The sequence below is a fragment of the Bombina bombina genome, chromosome 8 (assembly GCF_027579735.1).
Source record: "Bombina bombina isolate aBomBom1 chromosome 8, aBomBom1.pri, whole genome shotgun sequence".
In the NCBI taxonomy this organism is placed as follows: Eukaryota; Metazoa; Chordata; class Amphibia; order Anura; family Bombinatoridae; genus Bombina; species Bombina bombina.
This window is the reverse complement of record NC_069506.1, coordinates 327,467,371-327,483,946: the sequence shown is the minus strand read 5'-3', so window position 1 is coordinate 327,483,946 and position 16,576 is coordinate 327,467,371.

The window sequence follows — 16,576 nt, the reverse complement described above, 5'->3', positions numbered from 1 at the left end:
TCAACTGGCCGTTTGCCCTGCTTAAGTGTTCTCAAGTTATTTTCAGCAGTGAGTTGGGTGTTGCGGTCTTCATACAATAAGGCCATTGCGTTAAAGAAATCTTCCAGAGAACCTAAAATGGGATCATTAGCCTCAAAAAATGTATCAGCCCATAATCTGGGTTCCCCACTTAAATATGAAATCACAGTGCATACTTTTACTCTATCAGAATAATATGTCTTAGGTTTACTAGAGAACATGAGTAAGCATGCGTTGCGAAATTCACGAAAACGAGTGCGTACACCAGCAAACACACTTGGAGGGTTAATTTTTGGTTCAGGGTGTTCAGCTGCCTTTTGTGTAATAAAGTCATTCATAATACGTTTCAAGGTATTATTTTCATTTTTTAATTCTGTTAAACCCTGAGCTAATATCTCCACCTTTTGATTTAAACTGGTTATTTCATTTGCCATTGCTGCAGGATCCATAACTCAGAGTAACTTTATGTATTTTTATGGCTTGATTATTCTGTCAGGTCTCCAGGTGATAATAATAAGTAAAAATTAGATTTGTAGCTTTTTCCAATAGTTAACAAATATAGCTTTGAATGAGTTAAACACATGGAATAAAGCAGACTTAATATTAGTAATTGAGATGATTTGTATAAGGTAAAATAATACAGAGTGGTAAATCTGAGGAGAATGAATCTTTAGGTTTAACTCACACAGAATAAGAATTGTCTTAATAGAGACAGGCTGTATATTAGGCAAATAATAAGACACTCTGTGCTCACTAGAGTTAACAGGAGACAAATGGTAATTGAGCAAAAAACAGTCTTTGAGTAGAGGGAGATTGTACCTGAGCGGAGACTGGTATGAAACAAAGTCACAGCAGGGAAGCAGCGGTATTGATTATGCAGTGTACGCTGAACAGGTCAGACAGGAGGAAGGCTGCAGGGAGCGAGTGCTGTGCGGCTCCAGAGAAACAGCGTGTGAGAGGTGTAGAGACACAGCTGGTAGTCGGAGTGAGATGACGTCAGAGGTTCTGGCAAAGGTTTTCGGCAGAGGATAAATACCTTAGGTGAAGAAAGTTGAAAGAGATAAACACTCAAGACACACTTTGAAAATGAAGGCTTGATCCAACGTAGGTGATTCACAAAAGTAGTTAAAGGCTTGAATGAGTAGAAGCGGAGGAACAGGAAGTTCATCAGAAACACAACTTCAATAATCAAGCATTAAACAGGTGCATCTGATAGCCTTTTATAGGTAAATAGTAAAGGTGGACAGAGGGATTTAAGGTGGAATCATGACAGATTTGTACTATGAAATCTGGAAACACTGGTCAGATTTTTTTCCTGATTATACATGATGATACCTCCTCCTTCCCTCTTTTTTTTCCTTCTTCCAGTCTTCTCTTTCCCTTCCCCATACCATTCCTCCCTACATCAAGAAAGCTCTGAGTTACCTTCTGAGATGGTTAAGCCTAATATTGAATTTTGAATGGGTTTTGGCTGTCTTTGAAGAACCAGCTAATACACACTGAGAACTCTAAAGCGATAATAGGATATCATTTTATATAATTTTATATTTAAAGGGACAGTCAAGTCCAAAAAAAAACATTCATGATTTAAATAGAGAATGTAATTTTAAACAAATTTCCATCTTACTTTTATCACCAATTTTGCTTTGTTCTCTTGGTATTCTTAGTTGAAAGCTAATTCTAGGAGGTTCATATGCTAATTTCTTAGATCTTGAAGACTGTCTCTAATCTGAATGCATTTTGACCACTAGAGGGCATTGGTTCATGTGTTTTATATAGATAACATTGAGCTCATGCACGTGAAGTTACCCTGGAGTGAGCACTGATTGGCTGAAAAGCAAGTATATCAAAAAAACTGAAATAAGGGGGCAGTTTGCAGAGGCTTAGATGCAAGATAATCACAGAGGTAAAAAGTGTATTTATATAACTATGTTTGTTATGCAAAACTGGGGAATGGGTAATAAAGGGATTATCTTTATTTTTAAACAACAAAAAACATAATTTATGTAAGAACTTACCTGATAAATTCATTTCTTTCATATTAGCAAGAGTCCATGAGCTAGTGACGTATGGGATATACATTCCTACCAGGAGGGGCAAAGTTTCCCAAACCTCAAAATGCCTATAAATACACCCCTCACCACACCCACAATTCAGTTTAACGAATAGCCAAGAAGTGGGGTGATAAAAAAGTGCGAAAGCATATAAAATAAGGAATTGGAATAATTGTGCTTTATACAAAAATCATAACCACCACAAAAAAGGGTGGGCCTCATGGACTCTTGCTAATATGAAAGAAATTAATTTATCAGGTAAGTTCTTACATAAATTATGTTTTCTTTCATGTAATTAGCAAGAGTCCATGAGCTAGTGACGTATGGGATAATGATTACCCAAGATGTGGATCTCAAGAGTCACTAGAGAGGGAGGGAAAAAATAAAGACAGCCAATTCCTGCTGAAAATAATCCACACCCAAAATAAAGTTTAATGAAAAACATAAGCAGAAGATTCAAACTGAAACCGCTGCCTGAAGTACTTTTCTACCAAAAACTGCTTCAGAAGAAGAAAATACATAAAAATGGTAGAATTTAGTAAAAGTATGCAAAGAGGACCAAGTTGCTGCTTTGCAAATCTGATCAACCGAAGCTTCATTTCTAAACGCCCAGGAAGTAGAAACTGACCTAGTAGAATGAGCTGTAATCCTTTGAGGCGGAGTTTTACCCGACTCAACATAGGCAAGATGAATTAAAGATTTCAACCAAGATGCCAAAGAAATGGCAGAAGCTTTCTGGCCTTTTCTAGAACCGGAAAAGATAACAAATAAACTAGAAGTCTTTCGGAAAGACTTAGAAGCTTCAACATAATATTTCAAAGCTCTAACAACATCCAAAGAATGTAACGATTTCTCCTTAGAATTCTTAGGATTAGGACATAATGAAGGAACCACAATTTCTCTACTAATGTTGTTGGAATTCACAACTTTAGGTAAAAATTCGAAAGAAGTTCGCAACACTGCCTTATCCTGATGAAAAATCAGAAAAGGAGACTCACAAGAAAGAGCAGATAATTCAGAAACTCTTCTGGCAGAAGAGATTGCCAAAAGGAACAAAACTTTCCAAGAAAGCAATTTAATGTCCAATGAATGCATAGGTTCAAACGGAGGAGCTTGAAGAGCCCCTAGAACCAAATTCAAACTCCAAGGAGGAGAAATTGACTTAATGACAGGTTTTATACGAACCAAAGCTTGTACAAAACAATGAATATCAGGAAGATTAGCAATCTTTCTGTGAAAAAGAACAGAAAGAGCAGAGATTTGTCCTTTCAAGGAACTTGCGGACAAACCTTTATCTAAACCATCCTGAAGAAACTGTAAAATTCTTGGAATTCTAAAAGAATGCCAAGAAAAATGATGAAAAAGACACCAAGAAATATAAGTCTTCCAGACTCTATAATATATCTCTCTGGATACAGATTTACGAGCCTGTAACATAGTATTAATCACAGAGTCAGAGAAACCTCTTTGACTAAGAATCAAGCGTTCAATCTCCATACCTTTAAATTTAAGGATTTGAGATCCTGATGGAAAAAGGACCTTGCGACAGAAGGTCTGGTCGTAGCGGAAGAGTCCACGGATGGCAAGAGGCCATCCGGACAAGATCCGCATACCAAAACCTGTGAGGCCATGCCGGAGCTACCAGCAGAACAAACGAGCATTCCTTCAGAATCTTGGAGATTACTCTTGGAAGAAGAACTAGAGGCAGAAAGATATAGGCAGGATGATACTTCCAAGGAAGTGACAATGCATCCACTGCTTCCGCTTGAGGATCCCTGGATCTGGACAGATACCTGGGAAGTTTCTTGTTTAGATGAGAGGCCATCAGATCTATTTCTGGAAGTCCCCACATTTGAACAATCTGAAGAAATACCTCTGGGTGAAGAGACCATTCGCCCGGATGTAACGTTTGGCGACTGAGATAATCCGCTTCCCAATTGTCTATACCTGGGATATGAACCGCAGAAATTAGACAGGAGCTGGATTCCGCCCAAACCAGAATTCGAGATACTTCTTTCATAGCCAGAGGACTGTGAGTCCCTCCTTGATGATTGATGTATGCCACAGTTGTGACATTGTCTGTCTGAAAACAAATGAATGATTCTCTCTTCAGAAGAGGCCAAGACTGAAGAGCTCTGAAAATTGCACGGAGTTCCAAAATATTGATCGGTAATCTCACCTCCTGAGATTCCCAAACTCCTTGTGCCATCAGAGATCCCCACACAGCTCCCCAACCTGTGAGACTTGCATCTGTTGAAATTACAGTCCAGGTCGGAAGCACAAAAGAAGCCCCCTGAATTAAACGATGGTGATCTGTCCACCACGTTAGAGAGTGTCGTACAATCGGTTTTAAAGATATTAACTGAGATATCTTTGTGTAATCCCTGCACCATTGATTCAACATACAGAGCTGAAGAGGTCGCATGTGAAAACGAGCAAAGGGGATCGCGTCCGATGCAGCAGTCATAAGACCTAGAATTTCCATGCATAAGGCTACCGAAGGGAATGATTGTGACTGAAGGTTTCGACAAGCTGAAATCAATTTTAGACGTCTCTTGTCTGTTAAAGACAGAGTCATGGACACTGAATCTATCTGGAAACCCAGAAAAGTTACCCTTGTCTGAGGAATCAATGAACTTTTTGGTAAATTGATCCTCCAACCATGATCTTGAAGAAACAATACAAGTCGATTCGTATGAGATTCTGCTAAATGTAAAGACTGAGCAAGTACCAAGATATCGTCCAAATAAGGAAATACCACAATACCCTGTTCTCTGATTACAGACAGAAGGGCACAGAGAACTTTTGTAAAAATTCTTGGAGCTGTAGCTAGGCCAAACGGCAGAGACACAAACTGGTAATGCTTGTCCAGAAAAGAGAATCTCAGGAACTGATAATGATCTGGATGAATCGGAATATGCAGATAAGCATCCTGTAAATCTATTGTGGACATATAATGCCCTTGCTGAAAAAAAGGCAAGATAGTCCTTACAGTTACCATTTTGAACGTTGGTATCCTTACATAACGATTCAATATTTTTAGATCCAGAACTGGTCTGAAGGAATTCTCCTTCTTTGGTACAATGAAGAGATTTGAATAAAACCCCATCCCCTGTTCCAGAACTGGAACTGGCATAATTACTCCAGCCAACTCTAGATCTGAAAAACAATTCAGAAATGCTTGAGCTTTCACTGGATTTACTGGGACACGGGAAAGAAAAAAATCTCTTTGCAGGAGGTCTCATCTTGAAACCAATTCTGTACCCTTCTGAAACAATGTTCTGAATCCAAAGATTGTGAACAGAATTGATCCAAATTTCTTTGAAAAAACGTAACCTGCCCCCTACCAGCTGAGCTGGAATGAGGGCCGCACCTTCATGTGGACTTAGAAGCAGGCTTTGCCTTTCTAGAAGGCTTGGATTTATTCCAGACTGGAGATGGTTTCCAAACTGAAACTGCTCCTGAGGATGAAGGATCAGGCTTTTGTTCTTTGTTGAAACGAAAGGAACGAAAACGATTATTAGCCCTGTTTTTACCCTTAGATTTTTTATCCTGTGGTAAAAAAGTTCCTTTCCCACCAGTAACAGTTGAGATAATGGAATCCAACTGAGAACCAAATAATTTGTTACCCTGGAAAGAAATGGAAAGTAGAGTTGATTTAGAAGCCATATCAGCATTCCAAGCTTTAAGCCATAAAGCTCTTCTAGCTAAAATAGCTAGAGACATAAACCTGACATCAACTCTGATAATATCAAAAATGGCATCACAGATAAAATTATTAGCATGCTGAAGAAGAATAATAATATTATGAGAATCATGATCTGTTACTTGTTGCGCTAAAGTCTCCAACCAAAAAGTTGAAGCTGCAGCAACATCAGCCAAAGATATAGCAGGTCTAAGAAGATTACCTGAACACAGAAAAGCTTTTCTTAGAAAGGATTCAATTTTCCTATCTAAAGGATCTTTAAACGAAGTACCATCTGACGTAGGAATAGTAGTACGTTTAGCAAGGGTAGAAATAGCCCCATCAACTTTAGGGATTTTGTCCCAAAATTCTAATCTGTCAGACGGCACAGGATATAATTGCTTAAAACGTTTAGAAGGAGTAAATGAATTACCCAATTTATCCCATTCTCTGGAAATTACTTCAGAAATAGCATTAGGAACAGGAAAAACTTCTGGAATAACCACAGGAGATTTAAACACCTTATCTAAACGTTTAGAATTAGTATCAAGAGGACCAGAATCCTCTATTTCTAAAGCAATTAGTACTTCTTTAAGTAAAGAACGAATAAATTCCATTTTAAATAAATATGAAGATTTATCAGCATCAATCTCTGAGACAGAATCCTCTGAACCAGAAGAGTCATCAGAATCAGAATGATGATGTTCATTTAAAAATTCATCTGTAGAGAGAGAAGTTTTAAAAGATTTTTTATGTTTACTAGAAGGAGAAATAACAGACATAGCCTTCTTGATGGATTCAGAAACAAAATCTCTTATGTTATCAGGAACATTCTGCACCTTAGATGTTGAGGGAACTGCAACAGGCAATGGTACATTACTAAAGGAAATATTATCTGCTTTAACAAGTTTGTCATGACAATTAATACAAACAACAGCCGGAGGAATAGCTACCAAAAGTTTACAGCAGATACACTTAGCTTTGGTAGTTCCAGCACTAGACAGCGATTTTCCTGAAGTATCTTCTGACTCAGATGCAACGTGAGACATCTTGCAACATGTAAGAGAAAAAACAACATATAAAGCAAAATTGATCAAATTCCTTAAATGACAGTTTCAGGAATGGGAAAAAATGCCAATAAACAAGCTTCTAGTAACCAGAAGCAATGAAAAAAATCAGACTGAAATAATGTGGAGACAAAAGCGACGCCCATATTTTTTGGCGCCAAATAATATGCCCACATTGTTTGGCGCCTAAATGCTTTTTGGCGCCAAAAATGACGCCACATCCGGAACACCGACATTTTTGGCGCAAAAGGACGTCAAAAAATGACGCAACTTCCGGCGACACGTATGACGCCGGAAACAGAAAAGATTTTTTGCGCCAAAAAAGTCCGCGCCAAGAATGACGCAATAAAATGAAGCATTTTCAGCCCCCGCGAGCCTAACAGCCCACAGGGAAAAAAAGTCAAATTTTTAAGGTAAGAAAAAATGATTGATTCAAACGCATTATCCCAAATATGAAACTGACTGTCTGAAAATAAGGAATGTTGAACATTCTGAGTCAAGGCAAATAAATGTTTGAATACATATATTTAGAACTTTATAAAAAAGTGCCCAACCATAGCTTAGAGTGTCACAGAAAATAAGATTTACTTACCCCAGGACACTCATCTACACGTTTGTAGAAAGCCAAACCAGTACTGAAACGAAAATCAGCAGAGGTAATGGTATATAAATAAGAGTATATCGTCGATCTGAAAAGGGAGGTAAGAGATGAATCTCTACGACCGATAACAGAGAACCTATGAAATAGACCCCGTAGAAGGAGATCACTGCATTCAAATAGGCAATACTCTCCTCACATCCCTCTGACATTCACTGCACGCTGAGAGGAAAACCGGGCTCCAACTTGCTGCGGAGCGCATATCAACGTAGAATCTAGCACAAACTTACTTCACCACCTCCATAGGAGGCAAAGTTTGTAAAACTGAATTGTGGGTGTGGTGAGGGGTGTATTTATAGGCATTTTGAGGTTTGGGAAACTTTGCCCCTCCTGGTAGGAATGTATATCCCATACGTCACTAGCTCATGGACTCTTGCTAATTACATGAAAGAAATTCTGGTGTTGACTGTCCCTTTAAAACCATTCCCCAAGCGGAACATTGGACATAATATCACAATGTTGTCTTACCCAGTACCATTATCGTAGATGAAAAAGAATTCTTAGTGAGCTATACTCTCATCCACATATAATAAACGAGGTAACAAAAGCACAAGGGCTTACCTAAACCCCTTTATCCACAAGTTCTTGGACATACTGTAACCATGATTTCTTATGATGTTGATTTGTTATGGTTGTCTTAACATGACTTGTGCCAGATATTTGTTCATGTATTTATCTATGCTCATTACCTTAACAAAAAAATCTTCAATTCTTGAATCTTGATTAAAAAAAAATCTATTTATTGTGCATGAATATGTTCGAGCCTCAATTTAAGGACACATCCTCTACTACTGCTTCAGGGGTGTCCTGAAAATCCATCCTCGGAATAGAAATTTTCAGATTCAAATGTACTGTATTAGGGATGTCCTTAATGAGCAGGAAGACAAAAAGCACTAAAAAGTATGCCAAAAAGTTAACCCGTAGTGCACCAGCTCTGCTGGTAAGCACAAAAGACCAATTCCTGGTGTCTAAAATTTCAGATTTAGTACAAGTGAGTAGTTGAGAGCTGAGCTAAGGTCTCCAATAATACCAGAGTGCACTAAAGCTGGTCATGTGAAACTTAAACAGACAGTCACCTAATTTTTTACAAAGTTTAAACATGCCTGAAAGTGCCTAAAACTGCTCTAGAATTTGCGTGGTGTGTGTATATGTCCCCAGGCTTTATGAATAATGTGTACATGTTCATTCTAATAGCTGGAGGGCCATGAAGATGTAATTTACTTACCTGTCAGCACCTTCATCTACTGTGCTTACCTCATCTGCAGATAATGATTTGATTAGATGGGCCCATCCAAGGTGGTGCAAGCACAGTGCCAAGGAACTTACAAGGAGCAGCACACTGTAGACCAGGGGATTGTCAAATTAATCTGCATTTCACCTGGGAGGCCTGTGACAGCTCCACACTGGGAGAAGATTCTCACTGCCTGACTGAAACTTCTATTTTCCCATCTGTCTTCCATAGGCACTATAAGGGAAAACTAAGTGTAATCCCACTTTTGATAATTTCTTGGACTTTCACATCTTATGAAATTAAATATTTTCCTGATCCATAATATGTTAAACCTATCAATCCAAAAAATCCCTCGCTGGACCCCACCACCCTTCTATCAGTCTCCTTATTTTCTTTAGCCTCCAAATTATTGGAACGGTTAGTATAAAATCGCCTAACTCAATTTCTCAATGCTTTACTTGATCCCCTTCAATCTGATCTCCACTCTAAAAAAACATGCAAAAGAAACTGCTATCACTAAAGTAACAAAGGATCTACTATCAGCAAAAGCAAAGGGCCACTACTTCTTACTTTTTCTTGATCTGTGAGATGTTTTCAACAGTTGACCATACTCCCCTCTAACAAATTATACATTCTTTTGGCATCTGACACGAAGCCCTTCCCTGGTTTACTTGCTATCTCTCAAACTACTTGAGTGTTTACTTTAACAGCATATATTCTGATCATTTGCCTCTCTCAGTAGGAGTACCACAAGGCTCATTTTTGGGTCTCTTAATTTTTTTCAATCTATAAATCCTCTCTTGGAAATCTTATATCCTCCTTTGGGTTCCAGTACCACTTATATCCTGATGATACCCAAATCTATCTTCCTTTCCAATATCTCTCCCGACAAATGTCTCTCTGCAATTTCTGGTTGGATGTATTCACATTACCTCTAACTCAGTTTGTTTAAAATTAAGCTGCTTCCATCTCCCCCCTCTCCTCGATACCATACACCTGATATTTATTTTACTGTAGGAAACTCTATTCTCAACACCTCATCCCATGTTGCTGTCTTGGTGTCACACTCAACTCTGAACTCACATTCACTCCACATATATAAGAGCTAACCAATGCCTGACATGCAAACCTACTCAACATTTCCAGAATTCGTCCTTTCCTTATGCAAGAAACTACAAAATCTCTTTTTGTCATGTATTCTCTACTGCAAATTATTCCTGTATGACCCTAATCCTGCCTTTCCCCCTCCAATCTATCATGAATGCTTCAGCTAGACTCATCCACCTAATTTGCCCATCTACATCAGCTGCTCCGCTCTGCCTGTCCCTACACTGCCTTCTTATGCACTTTAAAATACAACTCAAAATATAAACCCTAACCAATAGAGCACTCAATAACCTCACTCCCAGATATATTTCCTCACTCATCAACCTGCCCTTTTTGATCAGACTCTGGTCTATGTCTGTCCTATTATTTCTGCTTTCCTCTCTCACCTCCAAGACTTCTCACGTGCTCATCATGTCCTCTAAAACGCTCTACCTGCTCCATCAGACTGTCTCCAACCTTGTATAGTTTCAGGTGCTCTTTATAAACACTCCTATTCAGAGAGGTTCACCATCTCTCCTCGGTTATTCATCCTAAACAAAGTAAATCTTGAACTGCCTTATCTCGCCACTGCAAATACAATCCATCTGACCAGCGAAACCTTATGTCTCTGCACCCTCAACCTGTAGGCCGTAAGCACTTGAGAGCAGGGTCCTTGTCCTGCTTTGCTAACTTTGGTTTAGTTTGTTATGTATTTATATCTTATTCAAACTCTTTATGATTGTATACTCCTATTTTTGTACCCAGCGCTGTAACATTTGTCAGAGCTATACAAAAGATAATGATGGATGATTATAATAATATTTTCTCTCTCTCTGTATTTTGGGCAATATGTTTATATTATAAAAGGCACAAATCCCCAAATCCAAAACTTTTAATTAATCTTTTTTAAAAAAATAAAAATGATCAAAAATCTCTGTTATTACATGTAAGTATGGCCTAAATGACATAATATATTGTTGTCCCTTCCCAAACTGTCTCATTTTACAAATATTTCAAAATCCAAGCCAATTCCGGTCCCAAGCAGTCTGGAAAAAGAGTTTTCTACCTGTAGTTACCTTTTTTTAGACAGTTTATATAGGGTATACTGTAATAATTTCATTTTCATTTGCTTTTCTAAAGGGTCCCTGGTTTGTTAAACCTTCTCTGACCCTTTGCAGCCAAAGACACAAGCCTCTCAAGCAACCAAACAGTTAAACATCTATTACCTTTATTAAAGGGAAAATGCGTTTCTAGGTGTATTTTGTTGATACCACCCTCCTTTGCTCGAGAGCATACTCAGGTAAGCTAAGGATCATGATATTTTTTCAGCACTATATTTATAACATCAAGACAAGTGCACGCTCCTGAACCTACCTTAGTATATTCTCATAGAAGCTGTGTTTTAATAAAGGTTTCGTAGAGAAAAAGGTGTGCTTTATCCGAATCATGAGCGTTTCACATCCATGTCCTTTAATTATGTTTTTAAAAAATTCAATATTTTTTATTATACCTAGCAGAGGATGTGCATTAATTTTCAGATGAATGTAAATTCAAAATGAAAATTGGATATTAGTTTTCATAAACAAAAACGAATATCCGAATGAATGCACCAACGAAATTGAAAGAAATGAAAAAATTCTGATGAAAATGTGTCAGTATTTGTTTCCTTTAAATAGTTTTTTAAGGCTTTATACTTCCATTAGCAGGAGGCTTAGCGTGCTTGGCACCCAGGACATTATTTCAAAACTGCTGCTATATAGTGCTCCAGACATGCATACAATCCTGAGCTTACGCCCCTGCTTTCAACAAAGGATACCAAGAGAATGAAGACAAATATATACACATATCACACAAGCACAAATGCACTGAACAGTACATTAGATTACATAAAACAAACAGTCTTTTGAAGGCCAATATACAATTTCACTGCTATGAATCAAAGCTGGACTGAAAAGTCCCTAAACTTTGCTCTGGTTACAGAAAAGTGGGACATATCCAGCAAACAACATTCCTGTCAGCCTCTGCTTCAAGACATCAGCAGAAACAAGAAGAGGAAATCTCTGATTTTGTTTTCTCAATATGGGGTAAAGAGGAGGAAGACACCAGTGATAACATTACACTGCGTTCTTTTGTGGAACAATAAAACATACTATTTGTAAATACAAACATTTCTAGCCTTTCAGGACAGCCAGGCAGTTAAAGGGATAGTAAACACATGGTAATTACAAAAAAAATTCTACAGTCTTCCAAAAAGGGTAACATATCAGCAGAGTCTGAACATTATCAGAACAGATTAACACCTTGCTTGCAGCAATTGTTTTTCAATGGTCTATACAACAGGTCTTGCCACTGTCATTGTATTGACAGAATTTATATATTTGGTAGGACTATGCTTGTGCTCTTTCAGATCTGATTAATCCACAGTTTTCATATTACAGAAAAAGAAGGCAAAATAAATAATAAAAGTATATTGTACAGTTGTTCAAAGTGTGTACTGTCCCTTTAATAGTGATGGGTAAATATTTTGATATTTTTGAATTGTAGAATGGATATTCCACCTGATATTTGTTGTACTAGTTTTCTTAAAAATGTATTATTTAAATATACAATGTAACATTCAAATATTGCAAAGTAATACTCACATAGAATGTTCATTTTGTTTCCATTGGTTTCAATAATAATAATATATAACTATAAAAACAAATATAACATTGTTTAGTAGAAATTATGTTTAAACCAAAAACTTTTTGCTATTTGTGGCTTCCATCATTATTATTACCTGTCATGGAGTTTTCAACATCTGTCTGTTTGGATTTACTTTTTAATTTTAACATATTCTGTATCTTTAAACTCATCTGATATTTGTCTGTTAAAGTCAATACAGAGTCGCTTAAACTTCATCTCTTTCCCAACATCCCGCGGGTATTTTCAGATTCAGAAAGGAAAGTTAAAAAAATAACTGTTTGAAACAAGCAAATGTTTAGGTTTACTGCTTTCTAGGGGGACTGAGTGTGACTGTCAGATACAGGGAAAGAGAATTAAAGGGACAATCAAATCAAAATTAAACTTTCATGATTCTGATAGAGCAGTAAATTTAAACAACTTTCCAATTTACTTCCATTAAAATGTGCGCAGTCTTTTTATATTTGCACTTTGAGTCACCAGCTTCTACTGAGCATGTGCAAGAATTCACAGAATATACATATATGCATTGGTGATTGGCTGATGGCTGTCATATGGTACGTGTATGCATTTGTGATTGGCTGATGGCTGTCACATGATACAGGGGGAGTAGAAATAGACTTTAAAATTTGTCAGAAAAAATAATAATAGCACTTAGTCTGAACTTGAAATAAATATTAGTAGATAATGCATTGTCTTTTTATCATGCATTTGTTGATTATGCAAATCTACTGTATTTACTGATCCTTTAATATTTTTATACTATGTAATATTCTTAAATAAAAATGATTTTGTGATTCAGACAGAGCATAAAATAAAAAAATAAAAAAAATGCATTTCAATTTACTTCTATTATCGAATTTGCTTCATTCTCATGGTATTATTTGTTGAAGAGATACCTAGGTAGGTAGCGTGCACATGCCTGAAGCACTACAAAAAATAGTGCTGCCATCTAGTGCTATTGCAAATGTACAACATTCTTGAAAAACTGCGGCCATTTGGAATTGCAGACACGTGTACACTCCTGAGCTAACTTTCCTGCTTTTGAACAAAGAATACCAAAAGAACCATACAAATTTGATTAAAGAAGTAAATTGGAAAGTTGATCAAAATTGCATGCTCTATCTGAATGATCACATTTGGGGTTTCATGTCCCTTTAATGATTCTGTTGCAGCCCTAACTGGGATTAAAGGGGTAACAGAATGTATTCCCCTGGAACTAATGTTGCCTGTGACAATACTACACAGGTAAAATAGTCACATCTTTTGCATGGCAGTATTGTTTCTGTGATATTGTGGGTCCTATACATCCATATATGGAGAGCAGTACGTAATCCCACATAACAGGTATCATTTAAACTTACAATTCTCCATACACAGAGCAGTTATATAGCTGATAACCACATACATTAACAGTTATGCCAGTGACTGTCCATGTTGTAGAAACAAATTTCAAAAAAAGTTTTACATAATTGTAAACAAGTAATGCTCCAAAAAGAATTGACAGTCCAGGAAAGAATATCTCTTATATGGAATTGCACAAGCGTTCTGGATTTATCTACAGTATTTTGAAGACTACATCAACAAAACCCTCTGGGTAAATGAGAGATTTGTGTTTCATATAACTGTTGACTAGTGCAAGACCAGAGGGTGAAAATAAAGGATGGTAAAGGGTTTCCAGTTGTGTAAGAGTCACATTGACTATGTAAATAACATAATGGACTCTCTGGGATGGATGAGCTAAGATTAGATATGACATTTGGGAAGATGAAGTAGACTAGATGTTTAATAGAAGCCAGTTTCTCATGCAAGCTCAGAAAGCAGCTGAGATGACCCTGAGGTTATGCCAGGCAATAGCTATGTAAGACTGGTCATGAATAACAGTTAGGTAGTTTGACAAATCCCAGACTGACCACTGTGCAACAAAGGCTTGATACATTTCCTGATTTGTTTAACAGAGGAATAACCAAATTACAGGATACACAGCAAAGAAGGGGGCTGACGTCAAATTTCTTATCACAGTCTTACACAGCCTGTGAAGCTAAGGATCATGTCAGCAGGCCAATTATACATCAATAAGGACCAAGACAATAGATACGGCGTGTGCACACTGCTAGCGTGTTCCTTGGCTCTCTGAGATCTGTTTAAAAGGAATATTAAACAATATGAGATTGTAAAATAAAAAGTTTAATTATGTGTAGTTAAACAGTGTTGCAATATATTTGTATTATTTATTTGGTGCCCTTTTCCTGTAATTAACTCTGAACATTTTTGGTTTTCTAAATTCCACTAAGTTTCTATAAAGTAATGTGTGCCACCATGTTTGTACTTAAAGGGACAGTCTACACTAAAATTGTTATTGTTTAAAAAGATAGATAACGCCTTTACTACTCATTCCCCAGCTGTGTACAACCAACATTGTTAGATTAATATACTTTATAACATTTAGGGGTTGATTAATCAAACTCTTCGCACCCTTTCAACTGCAGTTTCTCCTTTACATTTCTGCCTGTTTGAAAGGCTCTATAGACAGCCTTTCAATCACATACTTTTGTGTTTGCTTTTCACAACAAGAGACTGCTAGTTCATGTGGGCCATATAGATAATGTGTTCACGCCTGTTGAGTTATTTGAGAGTCAGCACAACACAGCACTAATTGGCTAAAATGCAAGTCAATAAATAATAAATAAAAAGTCATGTGATAAGGGGGGCTGTCAGAAGATGCTTAGATACAAGGTAATCAGAGGTAAAAAGTGTATTAATATAACGGTGTTGGTTATGCAAAACTGGGGAATGGATAATAAAGGGATTATCTATCTTTTTAATAATAATAATAATAATAATAATAATAATAATAATATTGTAGAATTTCCCTTTAAGTTGGCCCTTACATATTTCCCCTGCTAAAGACAATTAGGGACAGGTATAAAACAGGCAATAAAAGAATAAAAGAGACTATGCAAACAAGACTATGTGGAACATAGAGGAATTCCCCACTCCTTTTTTTGCACAGACAGAAATACATTATACAATTGTAAATAATATATCTACATATACTTTGTTCTAAGGCTAATCTTTGCTTTGAATACATCACTACATCTAGTGTGTGTTTACTGTTAAATTTTAGTATTATCTGAAATAGATTGCTTACATTACTGATTTAGAAAACAAATACAAAAGTTAAAAAAAGTACTGTTTAAAGGATTAAAACCCCCCAAAATATGTTAGTGCATTTTATTATTAAACACATGGTAGCTTTTATCTGTATGTATAACACTAGCAAATGGGCTAAAGATATGCAGTCGCACACCAGGCAAGGCCAGTGATTTGTGGATATGCACATATAATACCTATTCTAATTGGATCACCAGTCACATACTGTTGCTCTGCTCATGGAAGCACAGCATACCCCTCCCCCCCAGAAGGGGCGCAAACTCATTATTACAAATCAGCAATCATTTAAAGCGACATAGAAGGGTGAGCATATAATAGTAGCAGCATTGAAAAAACAACTTCTTTAGCCTGTTTCGCCCCCCCCCCCAACACCAACATGTTCCCTTACAGTAGTACCAGTATCAGAGTTTACTTTGGTGCAAATTGATGGGTATGTTCCCTGCATGGTCATTACCTACCAACCAGTGCCTTGGTAATCTCAGAGAGCTACACCCTGTGTTTGCACATTAGACTTGTGCCCCTGAATATGAACAAATGTAAAAAATACACAACACACACACTCATTTTGCTGTATTCTTTGCATTTGTTTAAAAATGCAAACATAACAGCCCCTTTAACAAATAAATGAAGAAACAAATGCATGTGACACAAAAAGGAAGGGAAGTCTCAAAATTGACAGGGTTACACTATTTAATAGCCCTTGTCAGTTGATGTAAATCATTAGGTATGTAAGCTTGACTTTGTTCTTGGCCAATCCTAACCACCATTTAAAAAAAATAAAAATAAAAATAAAATAATATATATATATAACATAATTTATGCTTACCTGATAAATTCCTTTCTTCTGTAGTGTGATCAGTCCATGGGTCATCATTACTTCTGGGATATTACTCCTCCCCAACAGGAAGTGCAAGAGGATTC